We start from the raw sequence: 23,308 nt of genomic DNA, 5'->3' as shown, positions 1-23,308 counted from the left end.
CATACAAGATAATAATGATAATATCATCTTCACTATGTTTAATATACAAGTTAGGATCATTTTTACATCTAACAAAGCCTTGAGAAAGAAATAATGCATTAATATTTGAATACCACTCCTAGGAGATTGCTTTAATCCATAAATTGATTTCTTTAATTTACAAACTAAGTGTGCATTACCTTCTTTAATAAAACTAGGAGGTTGAGACATATAAATTTCCTCATGTAAATCACCATTAAGAAAAGCCCTTTTAACATCCATTTGGTGAATAGGCCAATTCATTCTAGAAGCTAAAGAAAACACAAGTTTAATTGTAGGCATTTTAGCAACAAGAGCAAAAGTTTCAGTATAATCTAAGCTTTCAATTTGAGAAAAACCTCTAGCAACTAATCTAGCTTTAAATTTACTAACTTGATTATTAGCATTCAATCTGGTTTTATAAAGCCACTTGCAAGAAACAAGATTTTTACCATGAGGCAAGGGAACTAAATCCCAAGTTTGGTTAGAAATTAAAGTATCATATTCTTCCTTCATTTCTTTTTGCCAATGTGGTTGATTTTTAGCTTGATCAAATGTTTTAGGATCATTAGAATTCATAATAGTACTCATTAAAGCATAATTACAATAATTAACTCTTCTAGCTTGAAGTCTATCCATTCTAGCTAAGTATTCATCACTATCTTGAATTAAAGATTTAAACCATTTATGTCTTCTTTTAGAAGTAATGGATTCATCACTAGAAGAAGAGTCATGAGGAGTAGAGTTATTATTATCATCATCACTATCACTGGAAGGAATAGAAAGAGATGCATTAGGAGTAGGGTTAAGAGAAGGAGGTTGGTCCTCCACAAGCACAACTTTGCTTTGAGCAAGTTCATCATCCTCCACTTTAGAACAATCATGAATGCCTTTTTTTGCAATACAAACATCTCTTGTAACTTTTACCTTGTTAGTAATAGGATTGTAAACTCTATAACCTTTAGTATTTTCATCATAACCAACAAAAATAAAAGGAGAAGATTTAGCATCTAATTTTTTTCTTTTCTCCTTAGGTTTGTGAACATAATCTATGGAACCAAAAATTCTTAAATTCTGCAAATTGGGCTTTCTACCAGACCAAGCTTCTTCAGGATTTTTATCCTTTAAGGCTTTGGTAGGTGTTCTATTAATTAAATAAGTTGCACAAGCCATAGCTTCAGCCCAAAACTTGTAATCCATATTTTTTGCATGCAATAAACATCTTGCCATTTCCACAATGGTCCTATGCTTCCATTCTGCCACACCATTTTGTTGTGGTGTATAAGGAATGGTAAGCTCGTGTTTAATTCCAAAAGATTTCAAATAAGCATTAAATGCATTATTGACATATTCTCTTCCATTGTCAGTACAAAGAATCTTAATTTTAGAACCAGATTGTCTTTCTACAAACATATGAAATTCAGTAAACACATCAAGCACTTGATCCTTACTATGAAGGAAATATATCCATGTTCTCCTTGAAAAATCATCAACAAAGGTAAGAGCATATCTTGAACCTTAGATGGAGGGATTCTCCATGGGACCCAAGAGATCACTATGAACTAAATGCAATTTAGTATATGCCCTCCAAGATTGACCATGAGGAAAGGGTTCCCTATGCATCTTACCACTCATGCAACCATTGCAAACAATTTGAGAAGGAACAATAGTAGGCAATCCATCAACCATATTTTATTTTTGCATCAATGAAATATAATCAAAATTGAGATGGCCAAGTCTTTCATGCCATATAGTAAAATCAACAGTAGTAAGCAAAGAATACTTTAGAGGAGCAAACTCATAGAACTTGAATAAGTTATCACTATCCATTTTAGCAGTAGCAATAACATGATTAGTTTTTGGATCAATGATATAACATATGCCCCTATAAAAGTTAATCGTATAATCTTGACAAAGTTTAGGAACTGAAATCAAATTTAATTTTAATTCAGGAACATAAAGAACATCATTTAATTTCCCATTAGGAACATTCACATCACCAATAGCTTCAACTTTGCAACTATGATTATTAGCTAATTGAACAGGAATATTAGAAGTATCAGGATGCAAAGATTCAAAACATTCTTTATGAGAAGTAACATGCTGAGATGCACCAGAATCAATAATCCACTCAATTGGTTGAGAAACATTATAAGTACATGTAAATGCATGACGAGATGAATTACCATTATTATTACCTTTCTTATAATGAGGTTTATGTTGTTGATTATTTTGATTATTTTGGTTCATGGGCTTTTTACCATTTTGCTTCTTAAAACAATTATTAGTAATATGTCCATCTTTCCCACAATATGTGCAATGGGGTCTTGTTTGAGAATTATTTCTTTGATTATTGTACGAATTATTATGATTATTATTATGAGAATTGTTATGATAGGATTTAGAATGAGATTGATAATTAGAAGATTTGTGATTATGATTATTGGATCTAAAATTATTATTATGATTTTGGTTTTTAGACATAAAAGCATGTTCACTATTTTTAAGAGTACCGAGTTGAATTAATTTAGCTTCCTCTTGACGTAATAAATTACGAAAAATATCATAAGTTAATTGAGTAGCTAAACTAGGAATAGCAAGTTGAGCATGAATATTCGTAATAAATTGTTGAAATTGATGAGGAAGACATTTTTTAAGAATGTAATAACCCACTATACTTAACCCAATAAAATTTGACCACTTTTTTTTTGTTTACTTTAATCATTTGTGTTTGATTCAATCACATACTTTGGGTATCCATCCATTAGGATTAGGCATTCTTCCATCTAGGATGAGCATCTAACAATACGGGTTAGGCATCTGTCCATACGGAGCAGGAGATTTCATCTATCCAATGCAGGATATGCATCTATCCATACGGGGTAAGCATCTATCCAATTGGGATAGGAGGTGCTCCGGCCAGAGACTTAGAGTCATTAGGACCATTCAGGTCCTGAGTCACTCACTAAGTACTACACTCTTCTAATAGAAGTGCATCGAGGTCGCTGTCCTTAGGAGAAATAAAAATAACATAATACAAGCTTGAATTCCGCCTCAGAATTTGGCTTAAAGCCTTGGGAAGTCAAGCGAATCCATACGGGATTCCTTCCGAGTATGCATTGAATTACTCTTTCCTTTTTATTATACTTATCTTTCAAATTAGGATTCTACTCAATCCTCCTTCTTACCAAACTTAGACCCCATCCACGAACGCCTGAGTATTAGGGACAACTCCGTCCCAAGACTACCTACATACCCGTTTCGGCACGAGATCAAGGTGTAAAGTATTTAGTTCTATTTCCTACTCTATGGTTTGATGTAAATTGATTAGTGGGTACGCAACCCTTTCTAGGGTCAATGTCCCAGACAGTTTCTCTGCGGTTGCTACCCACGGTGGTAGCACTTAAGAAAAGGCTCAAGGTGGCCTATTGCTTGTGGCCTAAAACAACTAGATCCTAATACCTATCATAAGCGTCACCCTTGACCAAATTGTCAATCGACAACAACTCTTCAAGATTAATAAAAGCATTTCACTCAATCAACATTAAGGGGGTTTACTATGGTTTAACTCCGCGGATGTAAAATCATTTAAGGATTATCTTATTAGATTATCGATCCAAGGGGGATTACCCGCCCCTTGGATTTTAACTTCCAAGTGTCCCTTATTACTCCCTGATGATTTATAGGGATGATGCCACAGATGTCATTGATGCAGCTTTATTAGGCGTTAGGTGCAGTAGTTCAACACGATGACATTACCTGTAAGCGTGACCCAGAGGAACTGTATATACCAAACACTACTAGGTTTTGATTTTCTGACTTCCTTTATTTAGTTTTCTAACTAAGAAGCTATGAAAAACATCATGCTTGAAAACAATTATTAATTGAACGTGTATAATTAGACATTGCAAAGCTTATTTAATTGAAACAACTACTTAATGAACCCTATGGAATAAAAACCATAACTAAATTATTTAATATTCAAAACTTGAAATATAACTTGCATAATAATGATGATTATGAAGCTTGTATATTAATAATTAAACGTGTAACTTGCATGAAGATGAAGGAAATGTAACTTTGTCATCAATAAATGCAAGTAATGTATAAGCAATTCGCATGAAGCAAGGATAGTGTAAGTTACATGCAAGGTTAAGCAATGTGTTGATTTCTATCATGAGAATAATCACTTATAAAGTCACTAGTCCCAAAAATAGCAATTAGCTTAGACATTTGGTTTAAATCATATTAATATGAATTAATTGCTTTTAATAAGTCCAAAATGCCAACTAAGTGACTCAATGAATCTTAAGTAGTTTTTATAAAATTCCAATTATAAAATTTAATACAATTTAATTTACAATTAGAAAATTGCTAAAAAAAATTAAATTAATTATAAATTTTACTAAGGATGATTACTTTCGAATTTAATTTACTAACTTAAAATTTATCCTAAAGCAATTATTAACAATTTTTAGTTTGCAATTTAATATAAAAAAAATCTAAATAACGAAAAAAAGTACAAGGCACTCTTTAAAGTTAATAGGGAGTGGGGGGGCCCATGGGTCCCATCATCACTGTGGACCTGCGGGTGCAGGCCCGCAGTGATGAGAGGACCACCGTGGTCCCCTCCACTACCCTGCGGCCACTGTCGTAACAGTGACCGTAGGGTAGTGGGGGGTACCACTCCCGACGGTTACCTTAATACTGCCTCCCCTACACGCTGCCCGACACCAATTGCTTTGAAAAATAAATAACGCCGAAGATTACCGAATGCCAATTTAATTATTTATAAAAATATATAATTTATGGTAATTTATAAATTTTAATTAACTTTTTTCATGAGAATAATAATAATATAGATAAAAATGAGTTAATTTAATCAGGGAAATTTATGATATCACTTCAATCTCAAGGGTTATAAACTGTTCATGGATACATAGAGAAAGATCCCTTTTTTTGAAGGCTATTGAGATAAAGATGAAATCTTCACAATATAGTTGGAATTGAGGTAAATAGAGTTTTCTCAGGAAGAATTTATTTATAATAAACACCTCAATGTACACAGTTTTTGTCACAAAGATATTTATATTTTATTTCCACAGAGAATAATGAATACAAACGTTTTCTGTTCAAAGAGAAGTAAGACTGCTCTTAGAGGAGAATGAATTATTTAAGGGATTAAAATTTACACACAAATGATCAAACCTACATTCAGAGAGAAATGGTTTTTTTTTTTACTCACAGGAAAAATATTTAAATAACTTCATATACAGATGATCCAACTATATTTACATAGAGGTAAGATTTTTCACAGGGAAGTAAGATTAAATTTAAGAAATAAGATTTACATTCAAATTCCCATTCCAAGATTCATACATAAGTGATTATCATTTAATCACACAGAGAAGAGGTTAATCAGAAAAAGTAATTAAATAAGGAAATATGATTTTTGCACAGATCTAGAAAATCTTTTTTTTTTTGAAAAGCAAAAGTAAGATCTGATATTTATTTCTTCTAAGGAAAATTAAACAAATAATAAAGCTATCTTTTACATGCATTATATGGAAAGTACCTTTATCAATATTTATCCCTAAACAAAAAAAAAGGATTTACAATCTAAATTTTTTTAAATAAAGAAAGATCTAGAAGCTATATTTTTTTGATAATACAAATTTCTCATATGTAAATGAGAGATGGTAAAAGAAGAGAACCTGGCTTATCGAAGCTCGATGTTGAATCCTCTCCAATCTTCTAGCTATCTTCTTAGATCCTTCCTTGCAACTTGAGAGAAATCTTCAAGAACAACTTAACAATCCTACAATGAAAATGTGACTACCAAAGAAGATCCTACTACTAACAACAAGGAAACTGAGAAATTTTCTTCAAAACATAATCAACCCCCTCTTATGAAAACTTGCATACAATATATAGGAAAAGTCCCTTAATTCCACTATCTAGAGAAATTAATTAAGAATGAGATTCTTTTCCAATATTGGACTCATGCAAAATTGATTAAAATCCTAGTGGGGGAGTTACATGCAAGGTATTGAAGATTCCTCTAAAAGCTTCTAATTCCTCCTTCAACGTGTGCCATAATTGGGAATAAAAATAAAAATAAATAATGCCTTTTTGAATTATATTCTCCAAGTCTGAGTGTGGGTCCATTATTTATTCTTTTATAATATTTATTCAATCATTTTTAATAGCTCAACCAAAAATATAATAGAATTGTATCAAATCAAAAGGTGATAAATGAGGGTTGTGACAAAGAATAAGATGAATTAAACGTAAATCAGCTAGAGCAACTCCTAAACCAATTAATTGACTATTAACATAATCAAATTTTAATAAGAATTCATCCATGGTTTTAAAATCTCTATACCTGAGATCTTCAAGTTGATCTTGAAGCTGAATTTTTCGGGATTCATTTGAACTATCATAAGTTGTTTTTAAAATTTCCCAAGCTTCATACACTTTTGTACAATTTCCAATTAGAACATACAAATTAGGAACCATTGAAATACCAATTAAACCAAGTGTTTCCTCATTTTGAGCCTTCCATCTATCTTGGTCGGTTTGAGGAGCAATTGAAGAAGGCTCAGAGATTTTATCAGTAGCAACATCCAAAAGGTGTTTGAAATGAAAAATAAACAAGATATGTGTTTTCCATGAATGATAATTAGTGCTATTTAATTTAATTTCGGGAATTAAAGTAGACATGATAGCAAGATAAAGGACAAATTATGATTAGAAATAAAAATTACCCCCTTTTATTAAAAAAAATACTTGATTAAAAAATGAAAAATTAACCTCTTTTATTAAAATAACCGAATTTCAATAATAACAACAACAACAAATAACAATTTTTTTAATAAAATATTTACCAAAAAAAATTATATTCAAACTTTAATAACAAATTTTAATTGATTTTTTTAAATTTTATTTAAACAAATTTTAAATCTTAATAACAAAATAAAACTATTTTATATTAAAAAACTTTATTAAAAAAATTTTATTCAAAAACTTTAATTTATTTTAAATTTTAAAAAAACTTTATAACTAATTTTTTAACGTTATTAAACTTTTAATATATTAAAAGTTTATATACTTTAATAATTCGTGAATGTTATATATATGAAACTTTTTACAAACTTAACTTTATTTTATTTGAAATAAAGTTTATGTTAAAGAAACGAAAAATTGATTTTAAATAAATATGTAAATGATAACAAGAAATTGAAACTTTGAAAAGTTTTAAACTGACAGTGGCTGCTGGGTGCGTAGAAGGTATGAAGGTGCAGGTTTGCCAAAAATAACAGAGATGCTTTGATAAATAGCAAGGAGTAGGTCTGTGAGATATTAGATGTAATGATAAGAGATAGAAACGTTACACACAGAGATCAGAAAACGTCTGAAGAAAACGTTAAAATTCTGGATTTAACAAAATACAACGCACAAAATATATAGCAATATAAATTGTTTTAAAATACGATTCTTTAATTAATATGATTGAAGAGAGAAATTTGAGAAAAAAAAATTTAATTGAATAGGATTTGAATATGATTCAAAGTACAATATACACAGACAAGACATAAATTACAGTTCCAAATTGTATATTGTATATTTTAATTCAGACAGAAATATTATGAAAGGAAATACAAAACAATATTAAACATCTGTTAACAAAAATCTGCAATACAAAATACTGGAATAAAAAATTGGCAATACAAAAGACGTTAAACTTAGAATGATTTAGACAGAGCAAGCAGAAATGATAGAATATTAAACTGCAATACAAAAGACGTTAAACTCAGAATGATTTAGACAGAGCAAGCAGAAATGATAGAATATTAAACTTCTGGAATAAAAAACCAACAATTCACAAAACTAGAGAAAATAATATGAAAAACAGAGATAGTTATTATACAGGGATCAATATGATTTATTTTTTTTAACAAAATCTTGCAGACACAATAAATGTTAAAACCTGCAAACAAATAGAGATGCAACTCAATAATAAAACCGTTTTGGCGGCAAGCCTTCCAAAACAAGATAGATAATATGGGTTTGGCGGCAAGCCAACTAAACAAATTAAGGATGTTGTGTTTGGCAGTAAACCTTCCAAACTAGACAATAATAAAAAAAACACAAAGAAGAAACTTTGGTGGCAAGCCTTCCAAAGACTAGAATCTAATAAAAAAATTAAATCTACAGGCAAACTTGTTAACAAGTTTGAAAAAAAATTAAAATTGAAACCAAAACCTACACAACAGAAAATATTAGAGAAAGAACTTCTTCTCCTCTCAAGAATGCCTCCAAGAAGGTGAACTCCACAGAATGGTAACCTTCATCAATGTCAACTTGAAACAAGGATTAAAAACCTACTCTGATACCATGAAAGGAAATACAAGAGCAAGGAAAGAAAAATGAAATCCAAGTAAGTTTATTGATGAAGTAAATGTTACCAAGAGAAATGCAAAAACCTTGGAGCAATCACCCAAATGTGAAGAAGGAGGCACAAGAACTTTTGAAAGGGGAAAAAACAAAGAAAAACCCCTTGTGATATTATGAATGAGGCAATGCCTAAAATGTGTGTGTGTGTGTGAGAGAGAGAGAGTGTGTGTGTGAGAGAGAGAGAGAGAGAGAGAAGTTCTTTACAATATTGTCATTAAGGAGAAATGAGAGAGGAGACATCTCTTAAATAGAGATAAGGAGAGGAGTTACAAAGTAACTCCCAAATCTATGAATGCCACCATTCATAAAATGTGTGTGTCATGTGTCCACATTCTCTTATGAAGGAAATCTAATATTCCTTAATAAAGGAAAATAAAAAGAAATGACTTGTCCTCACACATGTACTAGAGGACAAATTACATGTAGGAATTCCAAAGGAATATCCTAAATTAAATACAAATAAACCTAAGCTAAGTAAAGATTAAATATTCTAACACGCAGGTTCATAAGTATCTAGGAGGTTTTCATACTAACATTCACTTAAAGTATTTTTGCAGTGGTTCTTTTATGGGTTGTGTTCGGCGATATGCTATATCATCTCTCTCTAGGTAGTGAACTCTTTGAACCTAGTTCAAAAGGTTTGGGGGTGTTCAACATGTTCAATATAGTTCAAAGGTCAACAACACTTAACATAGTTACTCCTTTCAGAAGAGAAGTTTCCTAGGCACGGCGTACGTCTTGAACTCCTTGAACCTCAGTGAAGTCTATTCAAATTGTTCATGTGTGTTCAATCAGGTGGGTCCCATGGGCTAAAGGATATGATGGTGTACTTATTGCCAAATATGAGGAAGGTCAAACCATATCTTGGGTGACGTCAATTGTTTAAGTTTCCGAGGCAAGTAATCATTTCGAGAACTGGCGGTTACTTCAAAAATGCCGCCATGCATTCAATGCATGCGTGCGATGTCCAATCCACAAGCTCAGCACATCCAAACTGAAGATTGGAATTAATGTATTTAATAAGTACTTATCATTACTTTTTGTTATAAGGTATGAAGGGATTAATCCTCTGTAAATCTGTTCTTCATTGCTGCGGAGTCATTTTTCTTGGATAGAAGGTTTGTTCACTGGTAGTCGCCATATTGCTCTCAACTGAGAAGGTGAGTTTGTTTTCTGTGTTCCCCCCCCACCCCCCATGATTTTTACCTGCTTTTCCTCTCTCATGGTAGAATTTGCTGAGAAAATAAAGCTGGTCATTTACGAATTATGAAGTCCACATTGCACCTTTTTGGGAACGTTTTTAGTCTTGCATGTATAGAGCCTATAGTCAGTGACATAGACTTAAACGGGGAAAATCTTGAAGCTTTAAAAAAAAGGTTGTTCAAGGGAATTGATGGTTCTTTTGGTCTGGAAATCCTGAGTAGTGGTCTCATAGAGGCGGTAGCCTTTCCCCCAGCTATCCCTTGCCCGGAATTGGTTAGAGAATGTATTGCTAGATATGATCCAATTGCTGAGACTATCAGGAGAGATAATGGGGAAACCCTCCTTGAAATTAACCGCAAAGTAATTTCCTCTATTTTCAGACAACTCGACTACCAGTTTTTGAATTTTTCTTCTGCCTAATCCATCACTGAGTTCAACTCTGATAGGGTTGGGCACTGAAACAATGTAGCAAAATATTGGTTGAAGGTTCCCCAAAGGGGTGGTTCCAGATTGCCCAAGAATCCCAACAAGAACCATATGCTTCCTCATATTCACGACGTCATGTTACTGTTGCACCGAGTCAGAGGCTCAATGGAAGCCTACAATTTTGATGACTGGATTTATTGCTATGTGCAGCTGGTATTAGAAGGAAAGCAATACCTCGATTGGGCAGAGTTGATTGCCGATTCCATGAGGGAGCAGCTGAGTATGGCCAAAAAGTTTAAACATAATTTTTTCATGTCCTCATTCTTGATATATTGTTTGGCTTGTGTTAAGGAGATAGTAGGAATACCTAGGCAGCTCACTGAGGGAGAGGTCTCTGTATATGATATTTATCCAATGTTACAAAAAGATAATGCCATACAAGACTTCAAAAGGGTACATAACGCCTTTCTGGGAGATTTGTGCTACGAATTAAAGAATATGAAAATAAAGAGGATATCTGAGGATGCACAGGCCTTGGTGAAGATATTTGGTAGCTTCTTTATCCAGTTCCCTCGCTTTTGCTATATAAGAGTAGGCGGTTTTGAGGAAGAGCCCTTTAAGCTTCCTCGTTTTTATTCAGATTGCTTTGTTTTAGTAGAGGTTTGTAGGCAGCTGGCTATCGTGATTAAGAAGGCACAACCCAGGGATAGATGGGAGGATCACTTCCCTATTTAGTTGGGGACTTTATCCTGCAGTTCGATGTTAGGCACTTTGAGCATTGGAGCGGATTTGAAAAACTTTAATTTCTTACTGTACCACAAAAGAAAAGGTTTTGATAATAAGGGTTTTTCTTGAAGTCTTGGTCTAATGCCATATCTCCCAATTCCACAATTAGAGGACTTCTGGGAAGATTGCAGTGATGAACTCGAGGTGTTCAAAAGGGGAAAAATGAGGATGGTGTTAGAGCAAGTCATTTCGTTGTAGGTAAAACTTGACATAAATGGGCTTGAAGAGGATTATCTAGAGTTGTTTGAACCAAGATACTTAGCTTAGGCTGAAACCAAAGTGTCCTGTATCAACTGGGATAAGGAAGAAGAAGACAATATTCAGCTAAAAATAGAAAGGGTGTTGGAGAGAACAAGAGAATGGGTTGGAAGGAAAAGAGCAGCGAAATTAGGTGCCAAGTCTCAATCTGTGAGAAATAGTGAGGTTACTCTGCGTTCACCAAAGTATTTTTCTAATCTTGCCTCTATGCCTGTTCATGCAGGTAAGGATAAAAATCCATCTCATATTAAGCACAAGCCTAACCTGGCTCTGGATTTTCCTACTCCTCGACATACCAGGTCACGAAGTGCCGCGCAGAAAAGAATGGACCAAACCAAAGAGGCGAAGAATAAAATTTTTGATACTCAGATATTTGAAGTTGAAGATCTTGACAATGATATCGTTAATGCCATGGACTCCCATGCGATTACCCTAGCCATGACGCCACCTTCTAAAGTGGTCGGGGAAACAGCCAGTGCGAGTGCAACTCCAAGGTGGCTAACCACTTCAGTAAACAAAAAGCGGAGTTTCATTCATGTGACCATTTCGATTCAAGACATTATAGTTAAATACACAGAGAAGGGCCCCAAGCCGAAAAGGTTCAAAACAACTGCTTGACTGGATAACGATGAAGGAACTAGAAAGTGGGTTGCCAAGATTGCCTCATACAAGCCCAAGGATGAAGATAAAGAAGTCAGTGCAGAAGATTTTGAGGTTACTAAGGTGGAGCTTGGAAACATGAGTAGGGATTTGGATAACCATTTCTTCCAGGTGTCGGCTAAGAAAATGTTGACCAGGTCAGAAAAAGATGGATGGGATAAGAAAGAGCTAAAGCGGCACATAAATATTCTCACTCAATTCATTGACAGTATCGGATGCTTTGGAGCACTTCCCGTATCCCGTGCTACAGAAAAATTTGATCCTACTTCACTAGAAAATAAAAGGCTAATGAGTCAGGTTCAGCGAGCTAAAAGCATTGCAGAGGCTATCAAAGTATGGATCGAAGGAGTAATCAAAGATGGAGAAAAATATATCACAAGCTCCTGGAAGTTATGTGATGAGATATAGATCCTTATTGTAGAAATTCAGAACCAGACTTCGCCATGGGAGAAAGAGGAAAATAAATGGGATAATGTTTTGCCTATGCTCACTAAGATACAAGAGTATGGAGTCACCAGATTCTTGACAAAGCATTCCATCAAGTTGGTAAGCAATGAATGCCAACTCTTCGTATTGAAGAAGACCATAATATGGCAGGTGCTAATCTTCAAATCTGTGATCTCTTTTGCCAAGAATTCTGTGTATGAACTTCAGGGCCTCCAATGCAGTCTAGTTAATGACAACAAAGTGGTTAATCCGGACCATGATTGGTAGTTGGGGTCCATGGGTTGAACACACAGGATGCGATAAAGACTTTCAGGATATGCATGGAGAAAATCAAAGCGAAAGGCAATTTCACCCTAGAGGATATAACACAAGTTGCCTGGATCGAGTCCATGATATTTTTCGGTAATGATCAGTTACCGAAGCATGCCAAAAAGATGGTGAAACATAGATGGAACAAGGAGGCTGCCAAGGCAAAACTCAATGCTATGAAGAATCCAAACCAATCCATAATATAGGAACTTGCAACTGCCCACGATACCCAGAGAAGTGGAGGAGAAGATGGCGATGTAAAAGAAGCATGATGCGTTGATTAAGACTCTATTTTTATTTATTTTTTGTATTTATGCAAATGACTTTGGGACATCTGTCCCAAATATACTTTGTTGGTTTTCATAACTGATTTGAGGAGGTCAATTTTTCAGGGAGACCTCCTCTATTCGAAAGACTATAAATTAAATTAAGATAGGCAAAATAGGGGTTGGATTTTGATTAGAATTTTGTGATTTTACTTAGTTTTCTTGCTGGTTTTAGAATTTTTGTTTTGTTGAAGGAGGTCAGGAGACTTTGGAAATCTAAAATTGAAAAGGATTCATAAATGTATTGTGGTGTCTTTGTTACATGAGGTATATTTATATACAAAAGATCACATTGTTTTTGGGAGAAGGAAAACCTTTGAGTTTTGAATCTGTGTAGTGATATATCTTTGCATATATTAATCTAATCAAACAACAGTGATCACCTTTCCAATGCAGAATGTTATTATCTTTCTGAGACTCCTTCCTGTAAGATTTCAAAAGATATGTGCTCGAAAAGAGATTTAATTTTCTCATCTATTTTTATTTATGGACTGTTGAATTAGTGATTCGAACTTTGTTTCTATTATTTCCATTTCTCATGTTGAAGTATTTTTGAAGAACAAGTTATCTCTAAAATATGGATAAATCATTAGCCTCTCATCTAAGAATGAAGTAGGTAGCCTTACGTGCTTTCACATCAAAAGCATACCAATTGAAATTAATTATATTATTCCCTGAATAACTAATGGAGGGAGTTGTACCTATCAAAAATTCAGAGGGAAGTGGTATATGTTGCACTTACCCAACTGTTTAGTGAACTTTTGACTTTTTAAGAAGGAGACAGAGTGTGAAATTTACTAATTTGGAGAAAGGCAAAAATCCGTTCACTAACACAAGGCTGCTCTCATGTGAAAATTACCTAAATGGGCCATGATCCTAAGTCAGTTTGACATTCAGTACACAAAATGGAGGGCTATCAAAGGATAGGCAATTGCAGATCAACTAATAGAAGCACCACTACCAGACCAACACCCACTATAGGTAGAATTCCCAGATATGGATGTACTCACTATCACACCCAAACAATGGACCCTATACTTTGAAGGATCCTATACACAACATGGATCAGGTCTCGGCATCCTATTCATCACTCCAGAAGGGTACACAATTCTGAGATCTTACAAACTAATGTTTCCATGCACCAACAACATTGTTGAATATGAAGCCCTAGTAACAAGAATCAAACTAGTTGTAGAATGGAGAATCACATAATTAAGAGTCTATGCGGATTCTCAATTAGTTATCAATCATATCAATGATGACTATCAGACGAAATATGATAAGATAATGCCTTACAAGAGAATGGTGGATGACTTCAAAAAAAAATTTGTGCACGTCACCTTTGAGCAGATTCCAAGATTGGAAAACAGAGTTGCCGATGCAATGGACACTATCACCTTGCTTCTACAAATTCCAGATAAACAGAATCATTATGAATTCCTGGTGGAGAAATTATTTTCCCTAGCCTATGACAATTTCGCATCCCAAGTCATCTGTGCCCTGACCGGTTCTGATTCCCCTCTATACGGGAAGATCTACGACTATCTCAAAAACAATACCCTTCCACCTGACCTAACTCACAACCAAAATGAAGCTTCATTCGACAAGCTGCCCACTGACACACTTTACTGCCAAGGTCTAGATGGTACTCTTCTTCAATGCCTTGATCATAATGAATCTGAATCCGACTTACATGAGCTTCACGCAGTTATTTATGGTACACATTCAAGTGGTCCTACTCTTGCCAAGAAACTTCTGAGAATGGGATATTAGTGACCGAAAATGGAAAGAGAGTCCTATCAATTTTCTAGGAAATGTCAAATTCATGGTAACCTCATACATGCACCAGCATAGGAGCTACAACCATTCACCACATCTTGGCCTTTTTGTCAATGGGGACTTGATCTGGTAGGAAAGATTCATCCTTCCTCTTCAAATGGGCATAAATTCATTATGACCACCATGGAGTACTTCACCAAGTGGATCAAAGCAGCCCCAATGACCACCGTGACTGGAAAGAAGATCTCATCATTCATCCTCAACTATTTCATTTGCAGATATGGCATTCCTAGTTCCATCATTAGAGATAATGGATGTCCTTTCAAGAATCATGATGTGCAAGAGCTATGTAAACGATTCAAAATCCAACATCACTTTTCCACACCATACTACCCACAAGGGAATGCCCAAGCAGAAGTATCAAACAAAACAATCCTAAAAATCCTCAAGAAAATAGTGAATGATGCTGGCAAGGATTAGTATGTACAACTCAATTGGGCACTTTGGGCCTACAGAACGAATATCTGCACACCTACAGAAAATACAAGATATTCATTGATGTATGGTTTAGAAGCAATTCTGCCTCTTGAGGTAGAAATCCCATCTCTCTAAGTATCTTTGAAGGGCCTCATACTAGATGAGGAATATAGAGTGAACAGGTTGCAGAAACTAGAGCTTCTATTAAAAATGACAACGTGCTTATGACCATCTCAAGGCATATCAACAATGAATGTGTAGAAGCATAACCACAAAGTCATCCCAAGGTCTTTCAAAATTGGTGATCTAGTCCTAAAAGAAAATCCTAGAAATCAGCAAGACCGAGAGAAGAAAGGGAAGTTTGAGCCCAACTGGCTGGGACAATTTGTCATCATATCAGCCTATGGGTCAGTAGCACATCAGTTGTCAACTTCAGAAGGGGACGTGCTCAATGAACCAACCAACAACATCCATCTAAATAAATTCTACACTTGAGTCGTCCAATGCACAAATCAAGCAAAATAGCAAAAAAATGAAAAAAAAAATGAAAACTCGTCAGTAAGGTGAAAACCTAGCAAACAGGCGCCTTGTGACACAAAAAAATTAAAAAAATGAAAAACACGTCAAAAAGTGCAATAAAAAAAAGTGGTGAAAACTTGGCAAAAAGCACCACTTGTGAGAGAATGGCTCCTCCATCTATCAATACTTGTATCATATCTTTGATTCATTTGATCTAAGCCCATAGTCACTGCCAAATACTTATACATGCCACATCATCTTGAACATACTTAGCGTAGTCACTATCCCCGTAATCTAAATCATATCCCACAATGGCTTGGTGATCAGTGTACATATCCATATCAAGTAGTATCAACAATAAGGGGAAAAATCTTGACCTCGCTGGGGGCATTTCGCCTTGAGGGTTTTAGACATCAGACCAAACACGTAGCAAGATGGCAAGGATTAGAACAACCAACAAATGACAATGCAAGTAGATTAGATATCATGGAATTGAATTGATTGGAATTGAACAAAAGATCTATTTGCAAGATGTTTTACTTGACAAGAATACATTTCCAATAGCATGCATACTTACCTATGGTTGTTAATTTTTGCTTATCATATCTCCTAAGCAACTCAGGGATGTCTCACGACTAGAGAAGTAAGGAAGGAATGTGATGTTTTCTTTGTCTGTTGTTTAGGAGTGAAGCCTTCTATTATGCAAATTTGTCTTATGACATGGTCAGGTAACATATCACTGGAGACATTTCGGATTTGTATGGGACAAAGGTTAACTCTTGTCTATTTTATGCAAGCAACACTCAGGTCATCTTGGTTCAATTATACCTCAATGCTCGATGATGAAAACAAAGGAAGCACTGGCACTTTGATCAAAACCGATGGTAACATTGAGAACAAGAATGCATATTAATCTTGGCATTAGCTACACATCATTATCATCTTAATCTTGTGTTAGGTTGCATATCATTTCATGTGCATCTTGCATTAGTATCATATCATTATCATATTACTCTTGCATTACCTTGCATATTATTTTAGGATCATTAATGCCATAACATGTTAATCTTGCATTACATTGCATATCATTGTCATTTTCACTTTATATTGGGTTGCATATAAATCATTAGGTGCATTCTCATTATCATATTAAGTTTACATTATCATTATAATTTAGACCATGTTAAAATCTTGCATACAGTTACATTCATTGCATTAGTTACCATTATCATTACATTTCATACATCTCATTTTCAAGATACATCTCACATTATCAATACATTTCATAGATCTCATTTTCAAGATACATCTCACATTATCATTATAGTTCATACATCTCATTTTCAAGATACATTGACAAATCAAAATCATATCATTATCACCATGCATCCCATACATGAGCATCATCATATCAAGCATATGTAATATTCTAGATTGCATTCTCCACAACACACAAAAGCATAAAACATGTTAGAAACATTTGCACAAATCATAATCATCTGCAAGCATTAATTCAACCATCATCTGCATATCACCTTCCAAACATATAGTACATTATAATTATCATATAAATCATTTAAATCATCCACAACACACACAACACATCATCTGCTTCAGCATCTGCAAAAATCATTTACATCAAAAGCATATCATATAGCTCATCAAAATTAAAGTAGCTACATCCATAACATATCATCATATATATATGTGTGGCCACATGCTGATCCAAAGGAAAAATAAGGATATAAGTCGGAAATATATCATCAGTGAAGTCATCAAATAACCAAAGTCCCTGGATATATATCAATAACAAATGTCCATCATATCACACAGCGTCAGTATCAATGCAATCAATAAACATCAATCAGATCATTAGAACATCATAAGAGAACATCATTGAGTAGCATATTAATAAGATCAAAGTACAACAATGTATCATATCAAGAGGTCATCAAAATACAAAGATATATGTACATCAAGGTACAAACACAAAATCTATGATCATGATCACGATGTAGGATCAACCTGACCACCTCTAGGAGCTACCAGTCGAGAGCTCAATCTACCTGCACTTGTGCTACTGCAAGGATAATCTCTCCTAGGACCTACAACCCCCTCATTGCCCTTCTATCTCTGAGAACCCCCATGCTGAGAATTGGTGGCATAGGTAGGAGCACGTCGGTCCGGTGGTACAACCTAAAAAATATAGAGTCCTATAATACTCTATCTATCATGTCTGCTCAATAAGACTCTGGATGGTGTCCCCTGTAACATCCTGGATGACTTCCTGCTACAATTATTGAACTGTCTCCTCTGCCTGGCTATGTCGCTCTATCTCTGCATCTCTCTTTGCCCGAGAAGTATCCCACTCTAGCGATACTGTTACCTCTTGTCTCTATAGTTGTGCAACATATGCCTAGTCCTGTGTAAGCTAGCCCTATACCCTATGCAACAACGACTGTAATGTTGCTATCTATGCCTGTTGCTGATGAGGAGGAACTCTAATTTGCAAACCCTATGGTTGCTAAGGCTGCGGATCCGGCATACCAACCTACTGAGGGGCAGGAGGGGGCATATCAATCCTCCTTTGGTGGGCCAATAGCTACAAATCTTCCTCCTCTGACTCCTCCTTTTTTGTTGTGCCTGCCAATCCCATCAAACCTACTCCTCCACCAACTCCTCAGACTTTGTATCCTCATCAGAAGAATCACTACTCTCCTCCTCAGATTCGTCACTATCTGATCCCTCCTCCTACACCGGTCCTCCCCGTCCAACCCGATCCATCCTCCATCCTCTTCTACCCCTCACCACTCCTCCCTCATCTCCTCCTCCTACCCCACCACCACCTTCTTCCCTACCATGTCCAATGACACCACCTACAATAATCCTACCACCCCTCCTCCCTCTACCCCTCCTCCCACCTTGATGACCTCCACCCTAATCATCATCATCGACCTCCTCCAGTGCAGGAATCAGCTCTCCTGGCCCTATCAATCAAGGGAACCTATGTGTCAAAAAGTATTGCGTATACTTCGGATTCATCCCTGCATCTACTATATCCTCAAACATGCTCCATACACAAAAGGGAAATGAATAGAACTCAGCCCAGGTTGTCACAAAATCCAATGTGGGCCACCAATTTGTCCTCTCCTTGTGTACCTGAGCATACACAGTCATCCCTCGTGGCATTGGTTGCATGCACCCAAACTATCGGTAAACTCGAGGAAGAATAAATTGCTCTATCACATATGAGGTGCGACCCAAAAGAAATCTACTCATAAATAAATGTGGCACCTCAAAAGAATCCTCCGACCATGGCTCACACAATCGATAGGGCCTCCACACCACTGTATCCATATGATCCAAGGCCCGCTTCCAATACTCTAACTTCCTGAGCATTGGCTGGGAAGCAACCTGGTTGTACATCATCACAAAAGGTGCCCCTGCTGGTTTGAACCTCGGCCCAAGTGGACGGGCCTTGACTATGTGCTCCCATGCCCAAATCTGCAGTAGAGTGCATCTGAAAGCTAGACTGGCTGCATCATCATAAACCACCTGATGAAGCTCATGATATAAATGGGCAAGCAAACAAATACCCCACGCATATCATGTATGCATCTGCACCATCTATCAGAGCACTCGATCCCATCCAACTAATAAACCATGTGACCTCCTGTCCGAAATTAGGAAGTTGCCAATCAAACCTGCCAAAACTGAAGGGAGTGGGGCATAGTTGTCTATTAGGTCCTACCACGCCACTGAGTAACCTGCAACATGGGGATTGGAAAACACCTCCCACAGAGCATCAGTCCCGCCCGCCTCCTCCACATCATACTCCACAAGCTCACCTGTAATCAAAATTTGCAGAATCTGATAGACGTCCTCCGACATCACTGTGATCTCACCCATCGGTAAATGGAAGGTGTTATGCTCACTATGCCATCTCTCGGCCAACGCAGTAAGTAGTGCCATATTCTTTCGATAGGGCAGCATGTGTAATAAGTGGATGAGACCACAAGCCTCTATGACTTCTAAATCATCAACACTCAATCAATCTCGCATCACAAAAGTCTTCAGGAATTTCTCCCGAAGCATGAGCACTCCTCGACGGGCCTATATCAATACATGGACATCATCCTATCAGATACATCGATTCTACACAATCTGGCAATCATCAAATCAAGTGATGACAGTCACACAATCAACCAACGTGTGTTAAATCAAGCATCCAATCAATCACTCATGCCTCACATCGACATTCAAACAAAACGCTTCATATCAAGACTCATATCAAAAATCAAATTCCATTTTAAAATGACCACGTTCCATATCGACAATCAATCTCAAAAACAAATCAATCAAGTTCCAATCAATCCAGACTCATATCACAGATCAATCAAATTTGTCTCATATCGACAAATCAAACCCATATCAAACAAAAATTGACTCAAAGCGAAATCAGACCCATATCGAAGAACAATTGACTCATATCGAATCAAGACCCATATTGAAGTTGGATCCATATTGAACAACAATTGACTCATATCGAATCAAGACCCATATCAAAATCAGACCCATAACGAAAAATTGACCGATAATGACAAGTTGACCCATAACGACAAGTTAACCCATAACGAAAAATTGACCGATAATGAAAAATGACTCACAATGATAGTAAAACCCATATCGAAATCGGACCCATATCGCAAACAGACTCATAACGACTTTTAACCATATCGATTTTGACCCAAATTGATCCCAACCAAAATTCGAATTAACACAACAGACTCATAACTACAAACATCAATTACCAACCAAAATCAACACATTCGATCCAAAATGACACTTTGACAGGGTGCAAAACTTCATAACAAATCTAAAAATCAAAATTGCACATGTTCAAAATTTTCAAAAATCACCCAAAATGTTCATTGTTTCATATGCGCTAAAACAATCATCAAATGCACAATTTCATATGCGCTATTTAATCTATCATATGTGCTATTTAATCAATGGTATGAGCTAAAAAATACATCATATGCGCAATGTTGTTTCTCATATGTGGTAATAAACAACTTAAATGTGCTAATCTTATCATCGTATGTGCAAAAATAAAAATCAAATGCATTATGATAATTGTTAGATGCGCAACAAAAATCATTGCAAGCGCTAAAAGAAAAATCTAATGAGCAAAAAGAAGCAAAAATTAAAAACGCGCGGAAAAAAACCCTAACTAGCCCAAAAATTCAAAAAAAATTCCAAAAATGTTTAAAATCTAAGCTAAAAATTTACAAGTAGGGTTAGAAAAGCAAACTCACTGGTGGGCCATACTCTACTGGCCTCTCAAATCGACAAACTCACTCAAAACAATGATGGTGATAGGGGTGCCATCTCCTCTCTCTCCTCCAAGCTCCAATGCTCCAAAGACAAGTGTGCAAATGAGGGAGAAAAGGGCCCTTAGAGGCTTATATAGCCCATGCTGACGCAGGAAGTTGTGATGCCTCGGTGGACGTGTGGGGCATGTACGTGTTATACCCACATAGTCTTCACCCCATTTTTCAATATCCTTTTTAATAAATCTATCAGGTGATAAAAAATTTATTAAAAAAAGGATAAATTTTAAACATAAAAAAAAATCAAAAAAATTTTAAAATCCAAAAAGATCAAAATTTTTTCCAAAATTTTGTCATACTTCGTGTCACTCCCTCGAATAACGCAATTTTTCTCAATTTATCATTTGAGGGGGCATATCATCATTATCATAATCGACATTTCCATATCAACTCCATCATCAGTCTCATATCGACAGCAGTTCCATACCGACATATCATATTGAAATCAATTTTTCATATCCAGGGAATCAAATTGACAACTTTGGTGACAACATCATATCAAAAAAAATTGATGACAAATTGAGAGTTTTTTTTTTAATCAACATGTGGTCACACGTTAACTCAAAGATGGGCAAAATGTAGACACCTAAAAGTTGCACAACAAATTAAGTGAATTTTATTCATTTAATTGTCCCTATTTCTTCCTGTATACACCTAAAATTGGTTATGAGCAATTAAATAAATATTTTATATTTATTTAATAATTATTCTTCTATTAAATAGTTAATTTGAAAAGATTAATTTATTTAATTCATTTCATGTCTTTCTATTAATTAATATTTTATTAATTAATTCATCTATCCTATACTTCTAATTAATTAAATATCTAATATTTAATTATTCCTCTAAACCAAGTTAATTAAATATCTAATATTTAATTATCTCCTTCAATCAATTAAATATGTAATATTTAATGGTTATTCTCCTATCCTATAGTCTTAAATATTAAATAATTCTTAAATTATTTAATCCCTTTATCCAACTCATCCTCCATCTCCACTTCATCTTTCCTTTGCCAACTCATCAAACATGTGGCTAAGGAAATTAATATTTCTTAAATATTAATTCATCATTTATCTCCAACTTCCAAATTCAATGAAAATTGTGTATGTACACATAATTCATAACCATTTCCTATATTCTCTCCAACACCCCCTACATCTTAGGAAGGACTTGAGTCCACTTGTCCTATCATGCCTAAATTTCCTCCAACCATCCCTAGATTCTCTCAGTCAACAACCCAGTCAAGGTGAGATGAGTGACCCTTGTCTTCTCCTTCCCCCTTTCTCTCAACCTTCACCTTTGCTCATAGCCATCCAAATCTGTAGATCTGATCATGACCGTTGATCTGAGTCACATCATCTAATCCTCTCAAAGTCTATAAAATCAAGAGTTTCAGTTGAGAGAGTTAGTCTTCAAAAATAGTCTTCAAGCTAATCATATGCATTAGTGATTTTTTTTGAAGCAAATAGCAATTAACAATTATCAAATATCAAATATCATATAGCATTTTAGCATAATCATGTAGTATTGCATATCATAGTATTAGTTAACTACAAGTTATCAGTCCATTCTTCATATGCCATCTTGGAAGCCAACAATGCATTATCTAAGAGCACACCATCTGCAACCAGGAACAGTGGAGTTAGGACACAATGAGACATAAGCCATGAAGGTAAAATAATGTTTTATTTTAATATGTATTTCATGTAGTTTCATTGGTTGAATTTGGATTTCCTGTATGCATTTCCATTTGTATTTTGTGAAACTAACTTATTGCAGGTAACATTCTAAGGATGAAATTCAAGCTCACACACTTCCAATTAATTAAATTAAGATTTAATTAATATCCCTATTCTTCTAATTGGCCATTAATCAAATTAAAGATTTGATTAATATTCCCCTTTTTCTATCTAAGCCATTTAATTAAATCCCCCTTTCTAAGCCATTTAATTAAATTTACATTTAATTAAAATCTCCCTCATAGACATTTAATTAAATTTAAATTTAATTAAAATCTCCCTCATAGCCATTTAATTAAATTTACATTTAATTAAAATCTCCCTCATAGCCATTTAATTAAAATTCCCCTTCTAGCCATTTTTAATTAAATTCACATTTAATTAAAACCACCCACTTGCAAAATAAAAAATTACATTTAAATAAATCTATCAAATGCAAGTTGCAACTAACAATTGAAATAAATTTATTTTATTTTAATTAAATTCTATTTTTCCCCACCCACTTGCA

Source organism: Cryptomeria japonica, chromosome 1, assembly GCF_030272615.1.
Source record: "Cryptomeria japonica chromosome 1, Sugi_1.0, whole genome shotgun sequence".
Lineage (NCBI taxonomy): Eukaryota > Viridiplantae > Streptophyta > Pinopsida > Cupressales > Cupressaceae > Cryptomeria > Cryptomeria japonica.
Note: the sequence above shows the minus strand (reverse complement) of the source record.